Source organism: Schistocerca cancellata, chromosome 4 (genome assembly GCF_023864275.1).
Source record: "Schistocerca cancellata isolate TAMUIC-IGC-003103 chromosome 4, iqSchCanc2.1, whole genome shotgun sequence".
NCBI classification, from domain to species: domain Eukaryota; kingdom Metazoa; phylum Arthropoda; class Insecta; order Orthoptera; family Acrididae; genus Schistocerca; species Schistocerca cancellata.
The window spans coordinates 224,236,600-224,262,887 of record NC_064629.1 but is presented as its reverse complement, the minus strand read 5'-3'; the positions used below and the strand labels follow the sequence as shown (position 1 = coordinate 224,262,887).

Sequence of the window (26,288 nt, the reverse complement as noted above, 5' to 3'; positions counted from 1 at the left end):
CCTTATTCAGATAATATTTAGTACAAGCGTGTACGCCAAGCTAACGCGTACCACCTTATCCGACGTAAATGTTCGACATAATGTAATTTTATTCACTCCCACATAAAATTCACATCGAAACGCCGATATGCGATTCTGTCAGGTTCCTTGTTCAATGTAATGCCAGTCTAGAATGTAGCCTTGTGATAATTTTTTGTTTATTTTGATGAGAAAAGCAAAGCCAAAACAGAGTCTCTAAGTAGCACCTATTCTAACTATAGGTATATAGCTCTGACACTTTTTTGTAAGATTTCTTGTGGAAAAATGCTATTCTTTTTTTTATGTTCGGCTAATAGGCGACGCACTCATCCGGGCAACTGAAGCAAATTTGAAGGATAGCGGATCATTATGACTGTGCAAAAAGCAGTTTCAGTGGTTGCAGCGTTTATTTTTATATCACTACTTGTGAAAATTACACCATTAACATTTAGCCTCACCTACTGCACAAGCCGACAACAGAGTGTACAAAGCACTAAAACTATGCGGCGAGCCAAAAACCAGAATGTTGTGCAGCCAGCACAAGTTACCATAAAAGCCTATATAACTCGTGACATCAAATCAAGTAAGCTTTGAATGCGAGAAAATGTGTGGCATTCCAGAGGCTTTCTATTACTGTTTCGGATCCTTTCTCACAGTGCGGATAAGACTCAGGAAGACATTTTGAAACAGTTAGACGGGCACTTCGATGTTCGAAAATACCTACCGGGTCACACTGAAAAAAGAGCTATCATTTGACGCTCTCCGACTTCATTCTCGTACTGATCGCCGTCTACAGTACCCTAAATTCAAAGCGAGTCTTCTAAAAATACACACTGTATCCCAAAACAATGATATTATTGTCAGATATAATGCTGGAAGTACGAGTTGGAAATGACGTTCACACCTATAATGTCTAGGGCATATTCCAACATTTTAGTTCAACTGAAAGAACGTGTAAAGGCTTTGTGATTTGCTGGCAGCTAACATGACATTATGTGTAGTGATGAGCCTCATCACACCTGGGAGAGTTTTTCGTGTTGGCACCAGGCGTATACTATTATCCCTCTCGTAATGATGTAATTAAGATTTCGAGCTACTCCTGTACTTCCATCGAATGATCAGCATCGATGGATCGCTGAAGCTTCAGAGAACCAAATTTTGGCGAGACAGTAACTATTGTTCGAAGAGATTCTTCACCAACAGACACAGCTTTGTAGCAAAAAAAATGGTTCAAATGGCTCTGAGCACTATGGGACTCAACATCCTAGGTCATAAGTCCCCTAGAACTTAGAACTACTTAAACCTAACCAACCCAAGGACATCACACACACCCATGCCCGAGGCAGGATTCGAACCTGCGACCGTAGCAGTCCCGCGGTTCCGGACTGCAGCGCCAGAACCGCTAGACCACCGCGGCCGGCCAGCTTTGTAGCAGTTTACTTCTTGAGAAGCTACTAATCCAGATCCTAATGAATACAATTGCTCCTTATAAACAAAAGGAGCGTGTTGGTGCACCCATAGCTGAAATGTTTTGCGAATTTTCTTGAAACGTGACGTCGACGTTGGTATCTTGAGGGTGACCTCTTTTTCGGATAGAGTAGGGGTTCGACACTAATTTACCTTATCAATCTTGATGATAACAGGCTTCTGCCGCTACTAAACACACAACACAGTTGATACGTTCGGCAACCTTTCTACCGAAATCATCATAGCGTTTCTCTGCTTTCTCAAGCAGCGTATGTTTCACAGTTAAAGAGCGAACTTCAAACACGCCACGGCGTTTGTGGAGTGGATTTTTTTTTGTTTCCGCCTCTATGTCCCACTTTTCATCACATATGAAAGTCTTTTTTGAAACTGAATGGATAAGAGAAAGAGGGTCTCAAACTTTTATCATCTGCTTGTGCAATATTCTGATTAAATAGTTTCCTTTATTACGTTCCTTAATATATTCACGACGACATACTTTAAGCACTTCAATCAGTCCAGCGTTCTGTAGAAGATTATGAGCCCCATCCTTCCCTTCCTTGCTGACGCGTATCAGAGTTTCCAAGCACTTCGCCACTATTGATTTCTCTCCTTCCGGAACAGATTTACCACAAACAAAACAGGTACTGGGGTCCAGCATTATTGTTTCCTCAATCCAGACGAAAGAAATGAGACTAAGAAGAAGCACTTCATAACACCACTAACTAATAAATACTGTCACAAAAACAGAATTGTCTGGCACAACTTTGACAGTTCACAACATTAATTCATCTGAACTGGTCACTGGGTAGGAAGAAAGGACAACGACAATAGTGGTAGGGGAGCGCTGAATGAATGGGAAAAGGAACTTGACGTTTTCATTGTAGGCTCGTACTCCTGATTTCAACAATACTGATCGCAAAAGAAATATCATCAAGTAGGATATATAGGCTACGAAATATTTCCATACAATTAATTACACTTTTCATACATTTTAAAGTGACAAAAACTGCAAACTATTACGTTAACAGAATTCTACTCCCATTCTTATGTATCAAATACCAATCGTACAAATGAAAAGATGCACAAGATCTTTTTCGTGTACAGTTTTGCGAGGAACATATTTACTAATAAGAGCTCTGTTCGAAAAATGAGCCTTTTTGCGTATAAATTTAAAATAGGGTACAAATTGACCTGGGTGGGATAAAAGGGGTGACGCACCTCCCCCCCTCCCCTACGAAGGGGAACTTTTCTGTTTCTTATTACTACAGCCCGGATGAATATTTTTCCGAAGTTTCAAAACTTTATAAATTTTCCCCCATTTGCTGATTTTCTTACTAATTTGCCTGGGGTGTACTCATCTCCGTAATATTCACAGTGGGCATTGATACGTCACAGATATCTGTGGCTGCAAAATATTGCTCCCCAGAATTTGTGGTTTTCAGCTGTCCAAAATGGGAGTATTAGGGAACTCGTCTATTGGGTTATGATATTACACGGTAGTAAGTAATAGATGTAGAGACATGACCCTACAAAAATGTCTTAGTCTATAGAATATCCACAATTTAACTGCAGCCCTTTCGAATGACTGAGATGGAGAACGAAACTGTGCATGATGTTTGTTTTCCATAGACAGTTCGCTGATGGCGGTGGTTTTAACGACAGAGTTGTTTTCCTATAGCGTATCTCAAACGACAGGAGCAGTTCCGGTAACGCAGGAGCAATCTGTGCCAAGATCACCGCCACTAGAGGGTATTACGGCACCAGCCGCGGCAACGCCAGGAGGTTGTCACGCCGATGTGGGTCCACAACACGTTACTTACCAGTCTCAGCAGCTGCTAGACATAACTGTTTCCAGTTAATCGTGCTCATAGCAGTATTAAATAACTCAAAGTATGGTCGATATACAGTAGGCTAGTTCAGACCGTTGCAGGAGGGATGGCTAGAGTTTTTCCGAGACTAACTATAGCAATGAGCTTCGTTAACTCTAATGATAGTTGCTTCGAAGCTGATAATAATAATAATAATAATAATAATAATAATAATAGTAGTAGTAGTCAGCCGAATTGCAGTGCAAGACTTGTATGCATTAAAAAAATGAATCAAGCAGTAAATCCAACTAATTTTAGATCATACTTTCGCGTAGTGGTCATAATACATATTATTTCTCAAGTCAACATCCCCTTTTCTCAACACATACTAATCGTACAGGGATGATTGAGTTATCATTAGAAAGCCTTTTTTTTTACCGGCTCCTGAGATTGCATACCGATTTCGCGCAAAACTTACTTTTCGTGTTAAATTTTAACATGAAAGAGACTTACCTATCATAGGCAAAAGGGCATCATGGATGTCCAATTTCATACCTATATTTTACGAAGCTAACACGTTAATGACGAATAAGGGACCTCCTTTTCGTATTATCTTATTATAAATACCATATTATTTGTTTTAAAGTAGTGATTAACTGGATAATTCGTCTACAGCATTCTCACAGATAATAACTGTCACTACTGCTGTAGTCAATTATCTCTGCCGGTCGTACAGTTTGACTTTTCTAAACGAATATACTTTCCGAAACGACAAACGTACTTATATGGAACAGACACCACTCTGATCCAGCAGAAATTATGAATTCAGACACGTACAGATGTTGGTGATGGACATCAGTTGGAATGTCAGTTTAATCAGTGAATATCTGTTATGTGATGAACATATCAGATTTTTCCTTCGTGGTGTAACACCTCCCATTTGCGTTTGTCTATCATCAACTCAGAATATACTCTGCAGAAAGTAAAAAATTTCTTTGTCAAATAGGTACGTGTTGATTTGTCCATCACTCTATAGGCACAATAAGACTACTTCGCTTTCCGCACACACAAGTAAGTTTAATGCTAATACTCCCTTATGCGTTTGGTAAGAAGCGCAAAACGTATACCGGAAAATTAGCGTCAACATGTATCAATGACGTGAGCACTATTTCCAGAGAAAAGTGGTATTTTTTATCTGTTTAAAAGCGATAAAATACATTGCAAGAAACGCTGATTGACAATACCTTGCACCATATTTGCAGAAAGACATGTTATCCCTGTTATCACCGCACATTTTTTAAATAGTCAAATATGATTGCTTCTTAAAACTTCGCAAGCGGACATACCTAAGAGGGGTGCAAAGATTCTTATACGAAGTTACAAGCACGTAACGAGAAACAGCATATTTGCAAGCGTGACTGTGAGACTCTGGCCCTGGTGTCGAGCTGTAAGTTTGCAGTGAGTGATAACGTAATCCCATTCACACTTGGTGCATTAATTTCGTACACCCACGTCGCGTGCACCAAGCGATGTGACGTAACTCTAGGACGTTAATTTCTGTGCGACAAGGACCGTCGTTAGAATCTGGGACATCCAATTTAAGTTTTCCGTGTTTCCCTAGATACCGAGTGTCAACGTGGCTCGGCGGTTTCTTAAGGGCTCTCCTCAAGGCTGTGCAACGCACTGTTGCTTCTGATGTAAGTGGATACGTGACATAGCAACGAGATGGAAAGGAACTCCCGAGGTAATATCAAGGATATAATCAACTGGAAGTGTTTTGGCAGAGGAAAAGGAAGTATAATTATAAGGTGGCTAACTTTCATTATTCATCTTTTTCTGCCAACGTCATCGAAATGAGATTCACATATATCAAAACAGAACGTTATTCATCAGCGGAAAATAATTTCTACTTTTGTTCGTTCGACCAGAACAACTATAAACCACATATCCAATCAAATTCCACGGAAAGGGAGGGGATGGAGAGACCACGTTAAGCAAATATTCCAATAGACAATTCGTAGAATGCTGTTCGTTGGGAGAAATGTGGCATATGATAATTCTTAGGCTAAATACGTTATTAATAACATATACACATCAGTTGGTTCTACTAAAGATATGGTTGAAGATTCGACATCGAAGATCATACTGTTAAGTTCAGATATGCTGAATGTGATGTGATGAATAGTTTCCAGTTTTCATTATTGCAATTACTTAACCTTTAAACTTCATCAGGATCGGAACGGTTTGCGCTGGTAGCCGGTCATGCCATTGCAAAAAATGGTTCAAATGGCTCTGAGCCCTATGGGACTTAACTTCTGAGGGCATCAGTCCCCTAGAACTTAGATCTACGTAAACCTAACTAACCTAAGGACATCACACACATCCATGCCGGAGGCAGGATTCGAACCTGCGACCGCAGCGGTCGCGCAGTTCCAGGCTCGAGCGCCTAGAACCGCTCGGCCACTCTGGCCGGTCATGCCATTGCATCTTCATTTATTTCATCCCCATTGATCCATTAGTTTCTGTGCATTTCATATACACGGTATTCAAAAAAAGTGTCACATATTCCTGCATGGGGAAGTGTTAGTCAAAACAAAAAAACAAAAAAGTTCCTGTTGTAATATGTCCGGAAACGAATACCTGTTGGTATATGGGCCGCTGAGATCTGCAGGTTACAGCCTGCATTTTATTTACAGATGAAGCAGGATTCAGAAGCGATGACAATAAATTACCACAATACGCATTTGTGGGCAGATGCAAATCCTCGAGTAATTATGGAGTGGGCGACAGGATCACTTATCAATATATGGGCAGAAATTGTGGGTGACAGACTCATAGGGCCATACGCTTTACTAAATACGAGAGAGTAGAGTAATAGCTGTTATACATCACAGATTTTCCGCGCGATGAATTACCAGCGCTACTGGAGAAAGTTACCATTGTAGAAAGGCAACGACAGTGGTTTGTGTACGACAGAGGATTACCCCATTTCCTACGGATCATGAGACATTACCTCATCGCAAAGTTTCATGGACAATAGATTGGTCGAGATGGTGCTGAAGCATAGCTTCCCATTCATTCGAACTGAATCCATTGGACTTCTGTATATGAGGACACTTAAAGGGATTGGTGCATGTCCAGACCCATCGAAAATATGGAGCGTGAGACCAATGCATGTGAAGCAATCTGAATGGAGCCAGGTGTTTTTGACAGAATACCCGATTCAGTGAGAAGTGCCGAAATCTTTGTCAGCATGCGTGTCAGCCATTTGTAGCATTTTATACACTATTGGCCATTAAAATTGCTACACCAAGAAGAATTGCAGATGATAAATGGGTATTCATTGGACAAATATATTATACTAGAACTGACATGTGATTACATTTAACGCAATTTGGGTGCATAGATCCTGAGAAATCAGTATCCAGAACAACCACCTCTGGCCGTAATAACGGCCTTGATACGCCTGGGCATTGAGTTAAACAGAGCTCGGATGGCGTGTACAGGTACAGCTGCCCATGCAGCTTCAACACGATACCACAGTTCATCAAGAGTAGCGACTGGCGTATTGTGACGAGCCAGTTGCCCGGCCACCGTTGACCAGACGTTTTCAATTGTTGATAGATCAGGGGAATGTGTTGGCCAGGGCAGCAGTCGAACATTTTCTGTATCCAGAAAGGCCCGTACAGGACCTGCACCATGCGATCGTGCATTATCCTGCTGAAATGTAGGGTTTCACGGGGATCGAATGAAGGGTAAAACCACGGGTCTGAAATGTAACGTCCACTGTTAAAAGTGCCGTCAATGCGAACAAGAGGTGACCGAGACGTGTAACCAATGGCACCCCATACCATCACGCCGGGTGATACGCCAGTATGGCGATGACGAATACATGCTTCCAATGTGCGTTCACCGCGATGTCGCCAAACACGGATGCGACCATCATGGTGCTGTAAACAGAACCTGGATTCATCCGAAAAAATGACGTTTTGCCATTCGTGCACCCAGGTTCGTCGTTGAGTACACCATCGCATTTGTCTGTGATACAGCGTCATGGGTAACTGCAGCCATGGTCTCCCAGCTGATAGTCCATGCTGCTGCAAACGTCGTCGAACTGTTCGTGCAGATGGTTGTTGTTTTGCAAACGTCCCCATCTGTTGACTCAGGGATCGAGACGTGGCTGCAAGATCCGTTACAGCCATGCGGATAAGATGCCTGTCATCTCGACTGCTAGTGATACGAGGCCGTTGGGATCCAGCACGGCGTTCCGCATTACCCTCCTGAGCCCACCGATTCCATATTCTGCTAACAGTCTTTGGATCTCGACCAACGCGAGCAGCAATGTCGCGATACGACAAACCGCAATCGCGATAGGCTACAATCCGACCTTTATTGAAGTCGGAACGTGATGGTACGCATTTCTCCTCCTCACACGAGGCATAACAACAACGTTTCACCAGGCAATGTCGGTCAGCTGCTGTTTGTGTATGAGAAATCGGTTGGAAACTTTCCTCGTGTCAGCACGTTGTAGGTGTCGCCACCGGTGCCAGCCTTGTGTGAATGCTCTGAAAAGCTTATCATTTGCATATCACAGCATCTTCTTCCTGTCGGTTAAATTTCGCGTCTGTTGCACGTCATCTGCGTGGTGTAGCAATTTTAATGGCCAGTAGTGTATAATGTGTACTTCTACGCAACAGACAGGTGGAAGTGAAAGGACAGTTTGGCCTATATCTCAATCGATTTTCGGAGATATGACTGTAGGAGCTTTTATTCTGGTTTTGATTAATAGTGCCTTTTGTAAACAGCCTGTTGCAGGGTAAGTCAACGTCCTCCACGGACTCCGTTACCACAATGGTGCTACTCCCACATACTTCGTGCCGTGGAAGACTGCTCTCAAATCATAAGTAAAAACATCAGTGAGAATTAACGTTTGCGTCAGGCCTAGAGGCGTTGACCGACAGGCTACGGTTAAGACGACTGTTTGCAGTAAGGTGGTTAGAGTCCCGGTCTGTCACAAATTTCGATAAGGTCAGCTGTCGAAATATTGTACTCAGAAACACAATCGTCGACTCGGTGGTAGCCGGAAGATTTGCCGTCAGTCAGACACGGCTAGGAAATAAGAGACGTCGCTACAGGATGGTGTTTTCCCTCTTCAAGTTCCTCGAGGTGAACGAGATACAGACAGCATCCACTCGGTGAAACTCACCATGCAGGAGAAATAGTCATCGTCGTGGCATATGCGCGATGTCCTAGTGTTATTTCTGTTATCTACATCTACATCTACTTCCATACTCCGCAAGCCACCTGACGGTGTGCAGGGGAGGGTACCTTGAGTACCTCTATCGGTCCTCCCACACTGCTGAGCAGTATTCAAGCAGTGGGCGTACAAGCGTACTGTAAACTACTTCCTTTGTTTTCGGATTGCATTTCCTTAGGATTCTTCCAATGAATCTCTGTCTGGCATCTGCTTTACCGACGATCAACTTTATACGATCATTCCATTTTAAATCACTCCTAATGCGTACCCCCAGGTAATTTATGGAATTAACTGCTTCCAGTTGCTGACCTGCTATTTTGTAGCTATATGATAAGGGATCTATCTATCTATGTATTCGCAGCACATTACACTTGTCTACATTGAGATTCAATTGCCATTCCCTGCACCATGCGTCAATTCGCTGCAGATCCTCCTGCATTTCAGTACAATTTTCCATTGTTACAACCTCTCGATACACCACAGCATCATCTGCAAAAAGCCTCAGTGAACTTCCGATTTCATCCACAAGGTCATTTATGTATATTGTGAATAGCAACGGTCCTATGACACTCCCCTGCGGCATACCTGAAATCACTCTTACTTCGGAAGACTTCTCTCCATTGAGAATGACATGCTACGTTCTGTTATCTAGGAACCCTTCAATCCAATCACACAATTGGTCTGATAGTCCATATTCTCTTACTTTGTTCATTAAACGACTGTGGGGAACTGTATCGAACGCCTTGAGGAAGTCAAGAAACACGGTATCTACCTGTGAACCCGTGTCTATGGCCATCTGAGTCTCGTGGACGAATAGCGCGAGCTGGGTTTCACACGATCGTCTTTTTCGAAACCCATGCTGATTCCTACAGAGTAGATTTCTAGTCTCCAGGAAAGTCATTATACTAGAACATAACACGTGTTCCAAAATTCTACAACTGATCGACGTTAGAGATATAGGTCTATAGTTCTGCACATCTGTTCGACGTCCCTTCTTGAAAACGGGGATGACCTGTGCCAATTTCCAATCCTTTGGAACGCTACGCTCTTCTAGAGACCTACGGTACACCGCTGCAAGTAGGGGGGCAACTTCCTTCGCGTACTCTGTGTGAAATCGAACTGGCATCCCATCAGGTCCAGCGGCCTTTCCTGTTTTGAGCGATTTTAATTGTTTCTCTATCCCTCTGTCGTCTATTTCGATATCTACCATTTTGTCATCTGTGCGACAATCTAGAGAAGGAACTACAGCGCAGTCTTACTCTATGAAACTTGTTGTGAGGCACGAAAGAACTCTGAAACAATTATCGTCTCGTGACCACTCAACAGTTTTCCTCTGACGACAGAGTTTAAAACATCCGCGTTATTTCTACTTTCAGCGAATCTCACCAACGAGAGCAGTAGTGTCCAGACACGAGGAGTGCGATCTGCTTGCTGGCGGAACTCGGTGCGTGACACGGGCGCATCGGAAAATTGCAACCGCCGCTCCCACCAAGTATTCTGCGACAGTACTTTCCCCGCACGCAGCGGAAAACGGGTTAAGGTCGCCCCGATATCGATCCTGGGGCCGCTCATTTGTACGTAAATGTATTCCGTGATGCCCCCAGTTTTCCTGTCCTGTCTCGAGCCCATTGCGCGGCTCATCGCCGGCGCAGTGCCGTGCACGGGGAGCAGGACAAGTCCACTACTGCAAACGACGCTCTTTAGCTGAACGATGAAACGCTTCTTTGCGCACGTATGATTTAAAAACGTAAGGAATATCAAACACTCAAACTAAAGGCCCGATCTTCATCTTACTGCGGACGAGTTGCCTGACTGTCAGACATCACGTTTCCAACTTGTCAGGACATTAGCAGAGTGGCTCAAAGTGGTTTTCCACACTAAAGTGCGCAAAATAGAAAAGCAATAAGGGTGAAAATAGCGCACATTGCGTCCCTTACACGCAGAACCAGTCAGACGTGTTGTTCACATGAAATACCTTCCAGCTGCGATAGTTATTTTACTGCATTTTGCAGGTAGGTAGTACTGAGATCTACTCTTAAAAATTTGCAAATTTCTTTGCTGTTGAAATAATGACTCCTGCACTTCAGGAGCTAAGTAATGTAATGTTTTTTGGAAGACAATAGAATACTTCTGTGTTAGCAGAAGAGCCAACACCGTGTTACGAATGGAGGCCGAAATGCACGCGTTTTAGCCCACGCGGACTGGCGTGAGGAGGGAAGGACTATACTGACGTGAGGCCTGGAACCTGACAAGGAATTAGAATTCAGAAAGCGGACGTAATTCGTTTGATACTTAACTTTAATCCATTAATGATGAACGTCGCTCTTGACGGTACATGATTCACAATATTATCTGTTCAGAATACATTCTTGAAGTAATTATTGTTGTGACTTGGCAAGACAGCCAAGCCACTATGATTGGTAGCCGAAAGGCACGCGTTTAAGCTCACGCAGCCTGGCGTGAGGTCTGGAACAGTAAAAGGAATTTATAGTAGCAAATAAAGTACGTAGCTGATGGAATACTTAACTTTAATCCATAATTGGTGAACATCGGTCTGACGGTACATGCATCACAAGATAAATAGCAAATGATAATGGCGCCTTGCTAGGTCGTAGCAAATGACGTAACTGAAAGCTATGCTAACTATCGTCTCGGCAAATGAGAGCGTAATTTGTCAATGTACCATCTCTAGCAAAGTCGGCTGTACAACTGGGGCGAGTGCTAGGAAGTCTCTCTAGACCTGCCGTGTGGCGGGGCTCGGTCTGCGATCACTGACAGTGGCGACACGCGGGTCCGACGTATACTAGCGGACCGCGGCCGATTTAAAGGCTACCACCTAGCAAGTGTGGTGTCTGGCGGTGACACCACATTTATAGTAACTGAATATGGCGCCTTGCTAGGTCATAGCAAATGACGTAGCTGAAGGCTATGCTAAACTGTCGTCTCTGAAAATGAGAGCGTATGTAGACAGTGAACCATCGCTAGCAAAGTCGGCACTGTCGGCGAGTGCTAGGGAGTCTCTCTAGACTAGACCTGCCGTGTGGCGGCGCTCGGTCTGCAATCACTGGTAGTGGCGACACGCGGGTCCGGCGTATACTAACGGACCGCGGCCGATTTAAAGGCTACCACCTGGTGACACCACAAATACTGGAAAGAGGAGAGGAAATTAGCGTTTAACATACCGCCGACAACGAGGTCATTAGAGACGGAGCACAAGCTCGGAATAGAGAAGGATGGAGACGGAAATCAGCCGTCCCCTTTCGAATCCATTTGCCTTAAGTGATTTAGGGAAACCACGGAAAACCTAAATCAGGATGGCCGGACGCGAGTCTGAACCGCCGTCTTCCGGAATGATTGGGCTAACCACTGCGCTACCCCGCTCGGTAGTAGAATACTAGGTAAGTTATTTTTATGCATATTTTCAGTGATGCAACACACGATATTATGAGCATAATGAGTAGTATAACGCCAAGAACACTGCATGAACAATTTGATCTCCCGTTTCTCAACTTTCAAATAATGGGAAACTGATCCTTTAATTTCATTTCTCGCTTCCATAGAGATTTTCAAATTGCACGATACACTTTGATAGTTCAAAGGAAGGAAACGGATTAACAACGGTGGAGGGAGAAAAAGGAAAGGGGTGAGGAGGCGAACCACGCGGTATCAACCGTCACAGCACGAACACAAGGTCCTGGTGAATGGGATGCTGCACGAAGGGATGAACGGAAAAAAGATTTGGGAAACTACTTGGTAGGTTCGGCTCTGACGGCGTGCCGCATAAGGACCTGAAGAAGGATTGTTGCCTTTACCGTGCAGAAAGTTACGCAGGGTAGCATCTGATCAGTTGGATGGACGGATCGGTAGATCAGAGTTCAACGATCCGTCAATGATAAAGTCATCAGAGAGGAACAACAAGGAATGTACAAGGACGGAGACAGGACATCGCCGTGGCCTTTTGCAAGGGGACCATACCGAAATTCATTGGTAAGGATGTTAACTATGTTTGAAAACATTCAGCGTGTTCAGTAAATCGGTATCTATTAATATAAGGAGCGATCAAAACGTTTCCGTTAGAAGGCCGCACAGTCCAGAGTCGGTATGCCAATCAGGCAAAATCGATGTGAGCACTGAGGCAATCTTGGGTTCTTGGGGGAAGGAGACCAGACATCGAGGTCATCGGTCTCATCGGATTAGGGAAGGACGGGGAAGGAAGTCGGCCGTGCCCTTTCAAAGGAATCATCCCGGCATTTGCCTGAAGCGATTTAGGGAAATCACGGAAAACCTAAATCAGGATGGCCGGACGCGGGATTGAACCGTCGTCCTCCCGAATGTGAGTCCAGTGTCTAACCACTGCGCCACCTGGCTCGGTACTGAGGCAATCATCCCACCGCACCACCAGGTTGAATGTAGCCGTTTGGAAAGATATCGAGCCTTCCTGCGTGAAGTCCGTAGCTGCCTGTTGTAAATCGTCGTCCGGTAAGAATCCTTGATTCTTCAGAGCCCTTTTTTTTATGGGGAGAGATCAGGATTATAGGTCCAGCGCTTTACTGTCTCCTGCTTGAGTAACCGTAACTTCTGCGTTACGCCATTTGCGATGTGGGGGCGTGCGTTATCGTGGAGCAGCAGTACCCCTTGCCGCACCATACCACAACGATGGTTTTCGACGAAAATGATGCCCCCGCCACACATTCTTCATTCTCCGATGGATGTCTACCGGCGTTTATCCACTGGCAGCCAAGAAAAGAATAACAGCACGTTGGTCCTGTTTGGACGCATTTGATGATAACTTCGCCGCAGTTCACGTTTCAGCATTTACCGCACGCACGTTGGAAAGACACGAATGCCTTCCTATCCCTTGCCTGCATCTCGGTGCTTAATTATCCCTATCAGAATCGCGTTACCTTGCATACACGCTGTAGCACGTCCTTAAAAGCAAACGTTTTGATCGTTCATTATGCTGCCCTCTGTAGCTGAGTGGTCAGCGCCACAGAATGTCAGTCCTAAGGGCCCGGGTTCGATTCCCGGCTGGTTCGAAGATTTTTCTCCGCTCAGGGACTGGGTGTTGTGTTGTCCTAATCATCATCATTTCATCTCCATCGACGCGCAAGTCGCCGAAGTGGCGTCGAATCGAAAGACTTGCACCCGGCGAACGGTCTACCCGACGAGACGCTACCTTTTTCTGTCGACGGATTACTTCTAGTTAATTCTGATAATTCCAGTAATACTATTCGCTGATAAAGCTGCTTCGAGTCGTGACGGCGAAAGCAACATTTAATTCGTATCTCTGGCCAAAAGAACGTCCACCTGTCATTGCGTAGGTACTTAATTCCGCGAAAATGTCTTACAGGGATTACATTCGTGGACTATCTGCAAAATACGATTAGACTTTTAGTAGCACTCGTATATGCAGCCACAAGATTGCGGCCCATGCACGTGATGTGACACGCTGCTAAACGAAACTTTCCCCGAAGGAAAGTTCGAATGCGACGCTCACGTTCCCTGGGCGCTACGGTGTCTGGAGCTTACTCCGTATCTTAAACGAACCATTAACATTACCTGCGAAAATTATCAGAAAATTTTCTGACCACGGAGTTGAATTTTTCAAAATTTAAAATTTTCGATTTTATTCATTGTTCTTTAATGAAGAAATAAATAAATATTACTGATTTGCTGATCAGTTTTTTGAAGCTCTTTGCAATACTGGATGTGTGTCTCATTATACGAGAGGCTCAAAGGAATTAGTTACTTCGAAGTTAGCGGTTTTTAGCGAAATGCTGTAGAGCGCGTTATATTTCAGGCTAAGCATGCAGCATATGATTGTGTCTATGTCTCTATGCTGGCCTTTGTTGCACAGTGGCTTTCACGTAACAAGAAAGGAAGTATTGTAGTCTTTGGAATTACTGGTATTACTAGTTTTGAAGATGAAAGAAAACTTCTCTTTCCTCCATACTAAATGTGCTATTAGCATTATACTAGAATGTCGTCTATAGAAAACGTTGTCTAGAAGAAACGATTTTAGTTTACACGTTTAAAATCTTCTTTACTATCAGTTACATTTTAAGTTATTGGGGAAATGATCAAATACTTTTGTTACTGGATACTGAACAACTTTCAGAACCACTGACATATTTAGTGATGAGTCATTTTCTCTTTTCAGTATTGAAGCTGTGGAATATTCCTACCACATTGTGAATAGTAATTTTTAATTTGCTAAATTTTAATTAGATCAGTTGCATCAACTGTAAGGGCGTGGTTATAATGCTTAACTCCTTGAAGTGGCCGCTAACATATAGTTGTGGGTGAATATCACGTATTATTCTCAGTGCTACCTCTTGTACAATTAGTATCTTGTATGTGAAGAGTTACTCCAGAAAATTATTACGTATGACATTATTGAGCAGAAATACTCAGCGTGCGTTATGATGCTTATTTGTTTCCGAAATCAGCGTATTACAGGACAATGGCTATATCATTATTTTTTTAGGGTGCTAGTCATTAGCGTCTTTCCAGAATGAGATTTTCACTCTTCACCGAAGTGTACGCTGATATGAAACTTACTGGCAGATTAAAACTGTGTGCCGGACCGAGACTCGAACTCAGGACCTTTGCCTTTCGCGGGCAAGTTTCATTAGCGTCCTTATTTTTCGACGAGAAAAAATTGCTGGACGTTTGAGTAATTCAATAATAGATTTTATTGTGCATTTTTCATCAACACAATAATTAAAAATATCTCACGAGGGCGGACCAGCCAGTACTAAAGGAAGTGGGGAGTATTGCGTTGTCAGTAGAGAAGCAGTAACAGAAGAATGGTTCTGTCAGGAGAACTCAGTGATGTGGAACGGGAACTAGTCACTGGATGTCACCTACATAATAAATCAGTCTTCTAAATCTGCCAAGTCGACAGTTAGTGACGTGACTGTGAAGTAGAAACGCGAAGGAACAACCACAGCTGAACCAAGAACAGGCAGACGCCCTGTATTGACGGACAGGGACCGTCGAGCGCTGCGAAGGGTAGTTGTCTGTCATAAACCGCTTGAAATCAGCGGAATGAATCACTCGTGAATTCCAACTCGCTCCCAGTAATCCAGCTACCACAATATCTACGCACAGGGGGCTAAAAAGAATGGGGTACAATGGTCGAGTCACACATTTCTGTAGTCTGTGATAAGTGACGCTCGAGGTGGTGTAAAGAGCGACTATGCTGGAAAGTGAATGACTGGACACGAGTGATTTGGGGTGATGAATCATCTTGTGCTATGTGAAAATCAGATGGAAGGGTTTGGGTTTGGCGTATGTCTGGAGAACGTTACCTGCCATTGTGTGTTATGTTATGTTAACCGGGGACCTAGAAACGACGGAGAGGCTCCGCCCCGCCGCAGCCGCAGTGGTCCGCAACCCCACGACGTCTACCGCAGTCCACTTCACCCCTCCACCGCCCCACACCGAACCCAGGGTTATTGTGTGGTTCGGCCCCCGGTGGACACCCCAGGGAACGTCTCACACCAGACGAGTGTAAACCCTATGTTTGCGTGGTAGAGTAATGGTGGTGTATGCGTACGTGGAGAACTTGTTTGCGCAGCAATCGCCGACGTAGTATAGCTGAGGCAGAATAAGGGGAACCAGCCCGCATTCGCCAAGGCAGATGGAAAACCGCATAAAAACCATTCACAGACTGGTCGGCTCACCGGTCCTCGACACAAATCCGCCGGGCGGATTCGTGCCGGGGACCGGCGCTCCTTCCCGCCCGGAAAGCCGTGCGTTAGACCGCACGGCCAACCGGGCGGACTCGCCATTGTGTGTAGTGCCAACAGGGAAGTGCGAAGGAGCTGGTGCTGTGTAGAGGAACAGTCCGGAGATGATGATTGTGTCAACATGATCATACACCCTGTCATAAGCATTGTCTGTGAGGCATTGGCTTGAGGACAATAACATTCCCGAAATGGATTGGCCTGCCCAGAGTTCCGATCTGAACCTTATGGAACACGTCTGAATTGAGATAGAATGGCGGCTTCGCTCCAGGCCACAGCGTCCATCACTGCTTTATCTGATTTCGGGTTTTGTGGAAGAACGGACAAATGGCTCTGAGCACTATAGGACTTAACATCTGAGGTCATCAGTCCCCTAGAACTTAGAACTACTTAAACCTAACTAACCTAAGGACATCACACACATCCATGCCCGAGGCAGGATTCGAACCTGCGACCGTAGCGGTCGCTCGGCTCCAGACTGTAGCGCCTAGAACCGCACGGCCACTCCGGCCGGGCTCTGTCTTTCCTTACGTTTTTTATCCTCTACAGGTGCGTCAAGTACCCTGGACATTATTCGTATTTCCTGACGTTCCTTCTTTTTGACAATGTTTTTCACTCGTTCCTCCACTCGCCGATTCTGCTGAGTACCTCACTTCTTATCAGCCCACCTAATTTTCAGCATTATTTTACAGCAGCACACCTCAAACACTGAAAAGGAAAAATGACTCATCACTAAATTTGTCAGTGGTTCCTTCCCCGATTTTCTCCTGAATATATTTCGTATTTCCTTCATTTCTTCTGCTTTGTATACTTTCAACAATCGAAGCTTAACACTGTCTTACTCCCTTTCTGGTCAGAGCACTTCGTTCTTGGTCTTCTATTCTCATTTTCCCCTCTTGATTCTTCTACGTCTTGTATAATACCCGTCCCTACAGCTGATCTCTATTTTCTTGAGAATTTCGGACATCTTACACTGTCCAAGTGTTTTTTCTAGGTCGACAAATGCTACGAATACGTGTAAACTTTTATTACGTCTTGCTTACATTACCGAGCGCATCGCGAGAACAGGCTCGTACAGGGAACCACTATTCCCACTAGCGGTATTCCTAGACTCTCACGACCTATACCCCTGTGCACTACCAGCCATTAGGCACTTGGGGCAATATTTGGATTTGCATTACATGATTCAAGAGTTTCGACGAACGCTCGCGCTGTGGTCACGCGCATTCCTACAAGCGCAGGTCGTGCCTCCGCTATCTCGCGCCGTGCCCGCAAATCACGCTAAAGCCTGTGCAAAGCTGCGGACAATACCATCTTACGTACTCCGCATTCCCGCAGCGTCACACCATGTCCCCGCAAGGGCAGGTTGCAAAGCCGCGAGCCGTTCCACGTTCCTGGAAGCTGCTCGCTGCGGCAGAAACAATGCGGTGTTTTCGGGCAGCACTTCAAAAAATTCAGCTCATGCTTGCTACAAATCAACATTTGGGTACGAATTCCGTTAGTTCAAAATATTATGTAGCAGTAAGATATAAGTGGAATTTGGAAACATCTCCCACAGACCACTGCATTCCGATGGGGAATGTTCGCGTTCGTAACTACGTACAGCTATCCAAACACAGAGCAGTGCAACTTCCAAGTAATCCACGTCAGTAAACTATATACGGATATTAAATATACGAAGCCGGCCGGTGTGGCCGAGCGGTTCTAGGCGCTTCAGTCCGGAACAGCGCGACCGTTACGGTCGCAGGTTCGAGTCCTGCCTCGGGCATGGATGTGTGTGATGTCCTTAGGTTAGTTAGGTTTAAGTAGTTCTACGTTCTAGGGTACTGATGACCTCAGATGTTAGGTCCCATAGTGTTCAGAGCCATTTTTTTTTAAATATACGAAGGCCAATAGACTCTTCCTCCGCATTCAACAGGCACTTGTCACAGACGGAATTACAGCAGAATAACTCGCTTCCAATTAACAATACATGGGAAATAAACTGGTTGCGGCATGCTCTATACAGGGTGAATATTATTAAAACCGACAAACTGCAGGGACGGATTCCTGGCTGGAAATGGAGGAAAAAAAAAGTCCTACGAACATGTGTTTGGGAGCACATCGTTGCCATCGTAGATGGCGCTGACGAATGACATTCCCTCTGACCATGTGCCGTGTGTTCCTTGTGTGTGATTGACGCAGTGTACTGCAAGCAGCACCAGAATGGTCCGTTATTCACGTCGGGAACAAGCCGAGATGGTATTTTTGTATGGCCAAGTAAATGGAGACAGCCGAGAGGCAGCACTGTTATACCACAACAAGTACACTCACAGATACCAACCACATTACACAACATCATTTCAAGGCTTTTTTGGGCGTTTGTTTGATCATGGGTCCTTTCAAAACAAATGGTTCAAATGGCTCTGAGCACTATCGGACTTAACTTCTGAGGTCATCAGCCCCCTAGAACTTAGAACTACTTAACTCTAACTAACCTAAGGACATCACACACATCCATGCCCGAGGCAGGATTCGAACCTGCGACCGTAGCGGTCACGCGGTTCCAGACTGAAGCGCCTAGAACCGTCCTTTCACATAGACGAAAATGCAGGGAGGCGTCTTTGCACTTCGTCTGTTTTATTAATGTTCACCACCCCTTACAATCTCTCTCTCTCTCTCTCTCTCTCTCACTCTCTCTCACTCACTCACTCACTCACTCACTGCGCTATCAAGGAAAGAGACCCAGTATTCCCGAATCGGATTAAAATTAATGGTTCGCTTTTGGGTGTTCAGCCGAGTTGTTGATTCCGTTTTACGTAGTCGAAGACCGACCCAGTCATCTTCTTGAGGTGCTACGAGTTGTGCTGATACGTGTAGCCACTGCCTGGATTAGGTCTTTCGTCAAAATATTGTACATAAAATGGCATCAACAGCTCGAAGGAACACCCGAAAGCACGCCATTAATCAACAACGCTGAGAAACCAGAGAGAGAACGAATACAACTTCCTGTCTCAATGCTAAATTACTCGCTAAGTTTAGGCCTAACATTTATATAAAAATCTGGTAGAGGATAGGAACTGAATCCACTACTTCGTGTACGCGTGTATGTGGGTGTAAATCGAACTGTTCTGCTAAACAAGTTTCTTTTAGGAAGATCGAGGTTCTAAAATACTGACACAACACCCACTTCTTATGAACATTTTATTTGCATAACATCTGATGGAAATACTTCACATAAACAAACACAGTTCCCAAGGCACTATAAAAGAAAAGGAAGATCGGTTTGAAAAAAAAAAAATGAGAGAAATTATCTGTATTAGAATGCTGAAGATTAGATGGGTAGATCACATAACTATATTGAATAGAATTGGGGAGAAGAGGATCTTGTGGCACAACTTGACTAGAAGAAGGGATCGGTTGGTAGGACATGTTCTGAGACATCGAGGGATCACCAATTTAGTATTGGAGGGCAGCGTGGAGGGTAAAAATCCCGGGTTCGATTCCCGGCGGGGTCAGGGATTTTCTTTACCTCGTGATGAATGGGTGTTGTGTGATGTCCTTAGGTTAGTCAGGTTTAAGTAGTTCTAAGTTCTAGGGGACTGTTGACCATAGATGTTAAGTCCCATAGTGTTCAGAGCCATTTGAACCATTTGAGGGTAAAAATCGAAGAGGGGGACCAAGAGATGAATACACTAAGCAGATTGAGAAGGATGTAGGCTGCAGTAGGTACTGGGAAATGAAGAAGCTTGCACAGGATAGAGTAGCATGGAGAGCTGCATCAAACCAGTCTCAGGACTGAAGACCACAACAACAACATGGTAGAATTGAGACAGGGGCAGCAGTGCTTGGAAAAAAAAGAAAGAAAAGGAAACCTCTGTATACAGGATGTATCACCTAAGAGTCGTCAAGCGCATTTTATATGGTGTTCGGCAGATATTTGCAGTTTCCGTTTTGCCAAATTTAGCTGGAGTCAACCCAAAAAAGCCGGCCGCGGTGGTCTAGTGGATCTAGGCGCGCAGTCCGGAACCGCGGGACTGCTACGGTCGCAGGTTCGAATCCTGCCCCGGGCATGGATGTGTGTGATGTCCGTAGGTTAGTTAGGTTTAATTAGTTCTAAGTTCTAGGCGACTGATGACCTCAGAAGTTAAGTCGCATAGTGCTCAGAGCCATTTGAACCAATCAACCCAAAAAAATACTGCTCGTCATGTCTCTCAAGCGACGCCCAGCGTCTTCGGAATGCGTCAGTTTACGGGTACTTCCTGTTACAAAAAATTAAAAAAAAAAAAATGGAGTTTTATGTTTCCATTCGACATAGTTGTCCAAAGTTAGCTTATATATACTCCAGGAGCGACGGCACCACACCGTGGAACAGCTCTGCTCATTCACTGCTGGAGTTCTAAGTTAATCTTCGTGTTTAACTGTCCCTCTTAATACATATCGATAAAACGAACATCGCAGTAGACTAATTTGCGACCACTTTGCCGAATGCAATCGTAAAATTCCAATTTAAATATAATTTCGCTTTCAACGGAAAACAAACAGACGCTTTCCGTCAAAACTGGGCGTCTCATGAGAGACTTAATAAGCAGTACTTGTTTGGGCCGATTCCATCTACACACTGCAAGAACGACATTGCAAATATCTGCTCAGACACCACAGAAAATGCGCCTGACGACCCACAGGCATCCGGTATATGATACTTTGGCTCCCAGTATTAACACTAATCGATACCGCTGTCATTCTAGGACAGTGTTAGTCAAGCTGAACAGGAAGAGGGAAGGTCTCGTTGAAGGAGCCTTTCTGGCCAAGCGGGTAGGACAACGGAGTACAATTTCCCTCCGTGGAGTACCAACAAGGTTTTTCACAGGAAGAATTTGTCCTCTTTTTATTTTTTCCTTAATTTTCTATTAGTTTGCTGTCTTCGGTAAGGTGCTTCTCTAATCCCCTGTTTTTACAGAAAATATTTTTAATAATAATGTGCCCGCATCTCGTGGTCGTGCGGTAGCGTTCTCGCTTCCCACCCCCGGGTTCCCGGGTTCGATTCCCGGCGGGGTCAGGGATTTTCTCTGCCTCGTGATGGCTGGGTGTTGTGTGCTGTCCTTAGGTTAGTTAGGTTTAAGTAGTTCTACGTTCTAGGGGACTGATGACCATAGATGTTAAGTCCCATAGTGCTCAGAGCCATTTTTTGAATAATAATGTACCGCCGGTCTTAGACATTTTCTGTTTTCCTGAAAATCCCGCTTAATGAAACTATTATGCCAATACACCAATGTAAAAGGCAATTTCCACGAAGAAATGGCGGTGAATGCTTAAGGTAGTAACATCCCCCAAGTAGGAAGTATCACATTTACGGGACAACATTCTCATGTGTATTGTGTTTAAGGTAAACGCAGGTCTTGTTATTCACAAAAACAGTCAAGTGAATCTTTCAGTAAGATTCCGGTGAAGTAAGCAAAAATGCGGAGTAAGCTCAAATGAAATGTTACTTCCTGGATTTTTCTCTCTGACGGAAGTACCGTGAAATGCTCCAGGTTTCTGCACATGGCCAGTACCGAACCAGTCACTCAGTTTGCAGCCTGATCAGTACTCGACGCGTTTCAATGTTACAACACCAGTTACTAGGATTACATTCTGTTTTCAGCGGTACATCTACTTCAGTCTTTCAGATTGTTCTCATAAAATTAAGACGTTTCTTGTTTCTGCGCTAACTGACTGGCGGGAAAAGCCAAATCAGCGGCAGCTTTAAAAAACAAAACGCAATGCTTAAAAAAGACATTTATCTTCGAATCTGTCAAAGAATGAGAAAGAGAAATCTATGAAGTCACTAGAGGTACTCTGTTATTAAATACTGTAATCCCAGATAAAAGACCACTTAAATTTCATAGAACACAAAGCGACTGACGAACACCTGCACAAACGCAGAACACTAAAAAAAGCCTTCCTGACAGAGGACATTAATTTACAATTTTTGTATTCAAAAAATTCATTGAACTGGTCAAAATGAAGTGCATTTTTAATTTCCTCAACAAATTTAGGAGAGAGATCTCCAACACATGGTGGTACAACATAATGACTTGATTTGAGCTGTACTCCCTACCAAGCCTCTTCTATATATATTCTAGTAACTTAACGGATAGATTCGGTGCAATTGTTGTTGTATTGGCAAAGAACAGTTATCATAAATGCCTGATTTTTCTGTACCATGTTCACTCTTACAGCGGATAGAAAATTACGCACTGGTTTTATCAGCGATAAACAAAAGAATTGATAGACGTAATCACCAGATTTGTAACGAACTGTCATGATAAAGGGCAACGCAGGTAAACTGACAATAACAACCTATCTGAATACAGACTATTTTCGAAGTATATTGTGGACATTAAAAAGAAAACGAATTCGAGTGTGAGTGGTTACTGTGTTTTATTTGTGTATAAATCTATAAAACTAGAAAGCAAAACAAGGTAAAGCAAAGAAGTTAACGTTCTTCGGAGCCGGAAGTACTGAGAGTGCAACGCTCCATTTTCGAATATTCTCCGCGCGCGAAGAGCCCAGCGTGATGTAACCCCCCGCTGCGCAGAGTGGCAGGGAGGCTCCGGATATCAGGAAGTATTTCGGCACAGGGCCGTAACTCCGGCTGCTGCCGCTGGGTGGCCACACTTGTCACGGCATGAGGCGCTCTAGCGGCAGCTCTCAGCACTAAGTGCTGCTTCGTTTTTCCCTCGCAGGCGTTCCGAGCTCTCAAGGCTTACGACCGCGCTGTGGCGAGCCGGCCACCGAACCGCGCGGCTGCGGAGTGGCAGCTTTCAGCCGTCGGCTATTCAACAACAAAAAGCCTTTAACAATTGGCGTGAAAGCTGCGGCTTAAATGTCCAATCATTTCGTCTTGCGCGGCAGTCATTTCACGGTAATCTCTTGCGCTGCTAAACGCTCTGTTACCACAACGGAGACTCCAGCGGTCAGGCAAACTATGCCATTGACTGTTTAAGCTGCACTGTTTAAATACAGTAAACCCTGAGAAACTTTAAATGGGAAACTATGATTTGTGACATTTTAGAATCACCTTACGATTATTTTTGTTAGAAATTGCTACGGTTTATATTCCAATGTTGTCAGTTGCGCCCTCCCTTCGCTGTCTTCATATATCCCGCCCAAGTGCGAGTGGAAGGAGGTTTCATCCATGTCCAGAATGCTGTTTTGAGAGTTCACCCTGCTACAGAGGAGCGAATGGACTGAATACCGGAAAATGTACATTTGACGGAAAATGTATGATGGCGCGCTGAAAAGTAATACCTCCGAATTTTTTTGTGAAAACCCGTAAAGCTTTTAAATAAAACAGGCGTTATCAGCATACTACATCTTTATTCTTCATGTCTACATATTTGCAATCCTCTGCCGCTAGAGAGCTACGAATTGTGAAGTGTAACATGGCGGTATGTAACGTAACTATGTCAGTGCGTGAGAAAGAGGGTGCTGTAACCGAGCTTCGAATTCTAAGAGTTTGTCCTCACACTTGTTAACCCTCTCTTTCAGCATGACAATGCGAGACCACATACGAGCGCTGCGACATTTGCAACAATCCGACGCCTTGGGATCACTGTCATCGGTTATCCGCCGTACAGTCCCGACTTGGCCCCATTCCAATTTTCATGTGTTTCCCAAACTTAAAGAACATAATCGAGGACTTCACTTCGACAGTGATCAACAGTGCAAGCAGAGGTGAGATTGTGGCTAGGTCAACAAACTTAAACATTCTACAATGACGGTATCAACAAACTTGTCTCCCGTTGGGAGAAATGTGTTCGCGCCAGGGTGACTACATTGAGGAATTAATATGCTGACATGAAGAATGTTAATAACTTTTTCAAAAAACTTAAGAATTTTCACATAAAAAATTCTGAGGTATTACCTTTGAGCATGCTTACGTAGTACCGTGCTCTTACTAGTAACCGAGATCACTAATGTGAGTGAGTTGCTGGTTCGAATCTGATTATGGCCAGATCAATAGACGGTATGCCAAATAGTCGGTGAAGTTTCAAATTTCTCCACGGAGGTTTAATGGTATTCAACATAAAATTAATAACCTTTCTAACAGGCAATTACGATTTATCTGGAAAACAATTGGAGCACATATATATATATCAGCTTCTGTTGCCGTGTGAGAGCCCGCTGACTGCTACTTGTAAATCCAATTTCAACACTCGACAACGATGAGTGGGCCACTGAGGTTAAAAATTGCCTCTCTACGCCGCCAACTATTATATTTCTTTTTATTCTGTGAATATGGCCGTTTAGCCTGAAAATTAGAAAAAAATCTATCAACGGAAACTGTAGTATGTTCCTTGTGTTCTTTCTCGAAAATACTGTACCTTCACCAGCGACAGTTCGTAATTTGGATCGGAAAAGCTAACTACGCAGCTAAGCTGGAGCCTGGAAGGTGAATTTGATAGAAGCGGATCAGAAAAGGTCAGTCTGGAGCTCACTCTGGGGAAGACGTATCGCTGAAGTATACTTATTTACACCTAACGTGTGTCATTTGAATAAGTTTTAACATTCAAAATAAAACATCAGGTACACTGCACATATAAAATGAACAGTGGAGGATTCTAAAAAGTTGATTCTCTTACAGGCAGTTGTGAGAAAATGACTCATATTGACAGCCAATTGCCTGAGCATGACTCTCAGCAATTCTCAGAGCACTTCCCCGATCCGTTGGTTCGCGTCCATGGGCTTCATCAAAAAGCTTTTCATTGTGAAAACCCATTCACAAATCCTTAGCTAAACATCTCAAAACTTCATATAACTTAACAATATTGGTAAACCAGATTAAAGTGTGTGAGGTCACAACAATGTGGTTATTATTTACCACCAGTTTGCCTTCGAAATGAAAAAGAAATTATCTTTACAGGTATCACAAATACAACGCCATATTACATTTAATTCGTTGACAATTCTGGTTGCAATCGAACTTCCCATCCACAGCCTTGCCATTTCTTCAGTTGGCTCAAGGTTTGTAGGTAAGTCACATGGTGTAAATTTACTGCACTTAGGTAAAGACAGTGGTAAACAATTTGTAAAGTGAACATGGCAAACATGTTTGTATTCACATAAGACGTAATCGATTTAGAGTGACAGAACTAATTCTACACCATGTTGTGATTATGGAAGGGAACTGTGTTCAGAGGTTAATGTCCTGTCGACTTGATGTCATTAGTTATAGAGCATTAACTCAAAAAGGAAGGAAGGACGAAAGAGGCAACAGCATTTTATAGGAAAGCGTAGAGGTCACTCCTGCTTACAAAAAGGGTCAGAGATCGCATGCTCAGAACTGCTAACCAGTGTCACTGACATCCGTCTGTTGCACGATCCTATAGCATATTCTAATCTTGTGATATCATGTCTCCATACTACCCTACCGGCGTCTTTAAGGGGGGTAGGACGTCCAACGGGCCGACTTGGAGCAGGAGAGGCACCACAGGACATTTTAATTTCCACTGTCTATACTTTTACAAATAAATGCATAAAACTTTGTCAGCATGAACAGGAAAGATTCAGGATTCACACTCGTAGCAGCGGAAGTTCAAAAACGTAACAAAATAATTATTTTTACATGTGAAATTTCATCATTTTTTCACTTACTATTGGCTGCATTTGTTGCTATAGGTACACTTTTCTTCATAAGTAAGAGACTGTTCGATGAATTTTGCACAGCATACAAACCATACTTACAGGTGTTAAACTCTAGAATCTATTTAATTTATGAAAAAATGAATGAGTTGTTACGTTTTAAACTTTATGTTTAGAAAAAAAATCAAATTTTGTAGTTAACTGTCTCAATTCTTACCACAGTTTTTAATAGATTTGGAAAATTCTAGAGTTTCATAGACCTGTAAGTATGGTTTGTATGCTGTGCAAAATTCATCAAAGAATCTCTCTTACTTGTGAAGAAAAATGTACCTATAATAACAAATGTGCCCGCATCTCGTGGTCGTGCGGTAGCGTTCTCGC

The 26,288-nt window shown here is 43.7% G+C and overlaps 1 protein-coding gene and 1 non-coding gene across 3 annotated transcripts in view; both read right to left on the bottom strand.

Moving 5' to 3' along the window:
* The window catches only part of LOC126185109 (cAMP-specific 3',5'-cyclic phosphodiesterase-like), a 954,034-nt gene that overhangs the window by 221,842 nt on the left and 705,904 nt on the right, over window positions 1-26,288 (bottom strand). The window lies entirely within an intron of this gene.
* Trnas-gga (transfer RNA serine (anticodon GGA)) lies at window positions 5,680-5,763 on the bottom strand. The gene is given in 2 exon segments: window positions 5,680-5,714; window positions 5,724-5,763. It is a non-coding gene; the product is annotated as a tRNA-Ser (tRNA).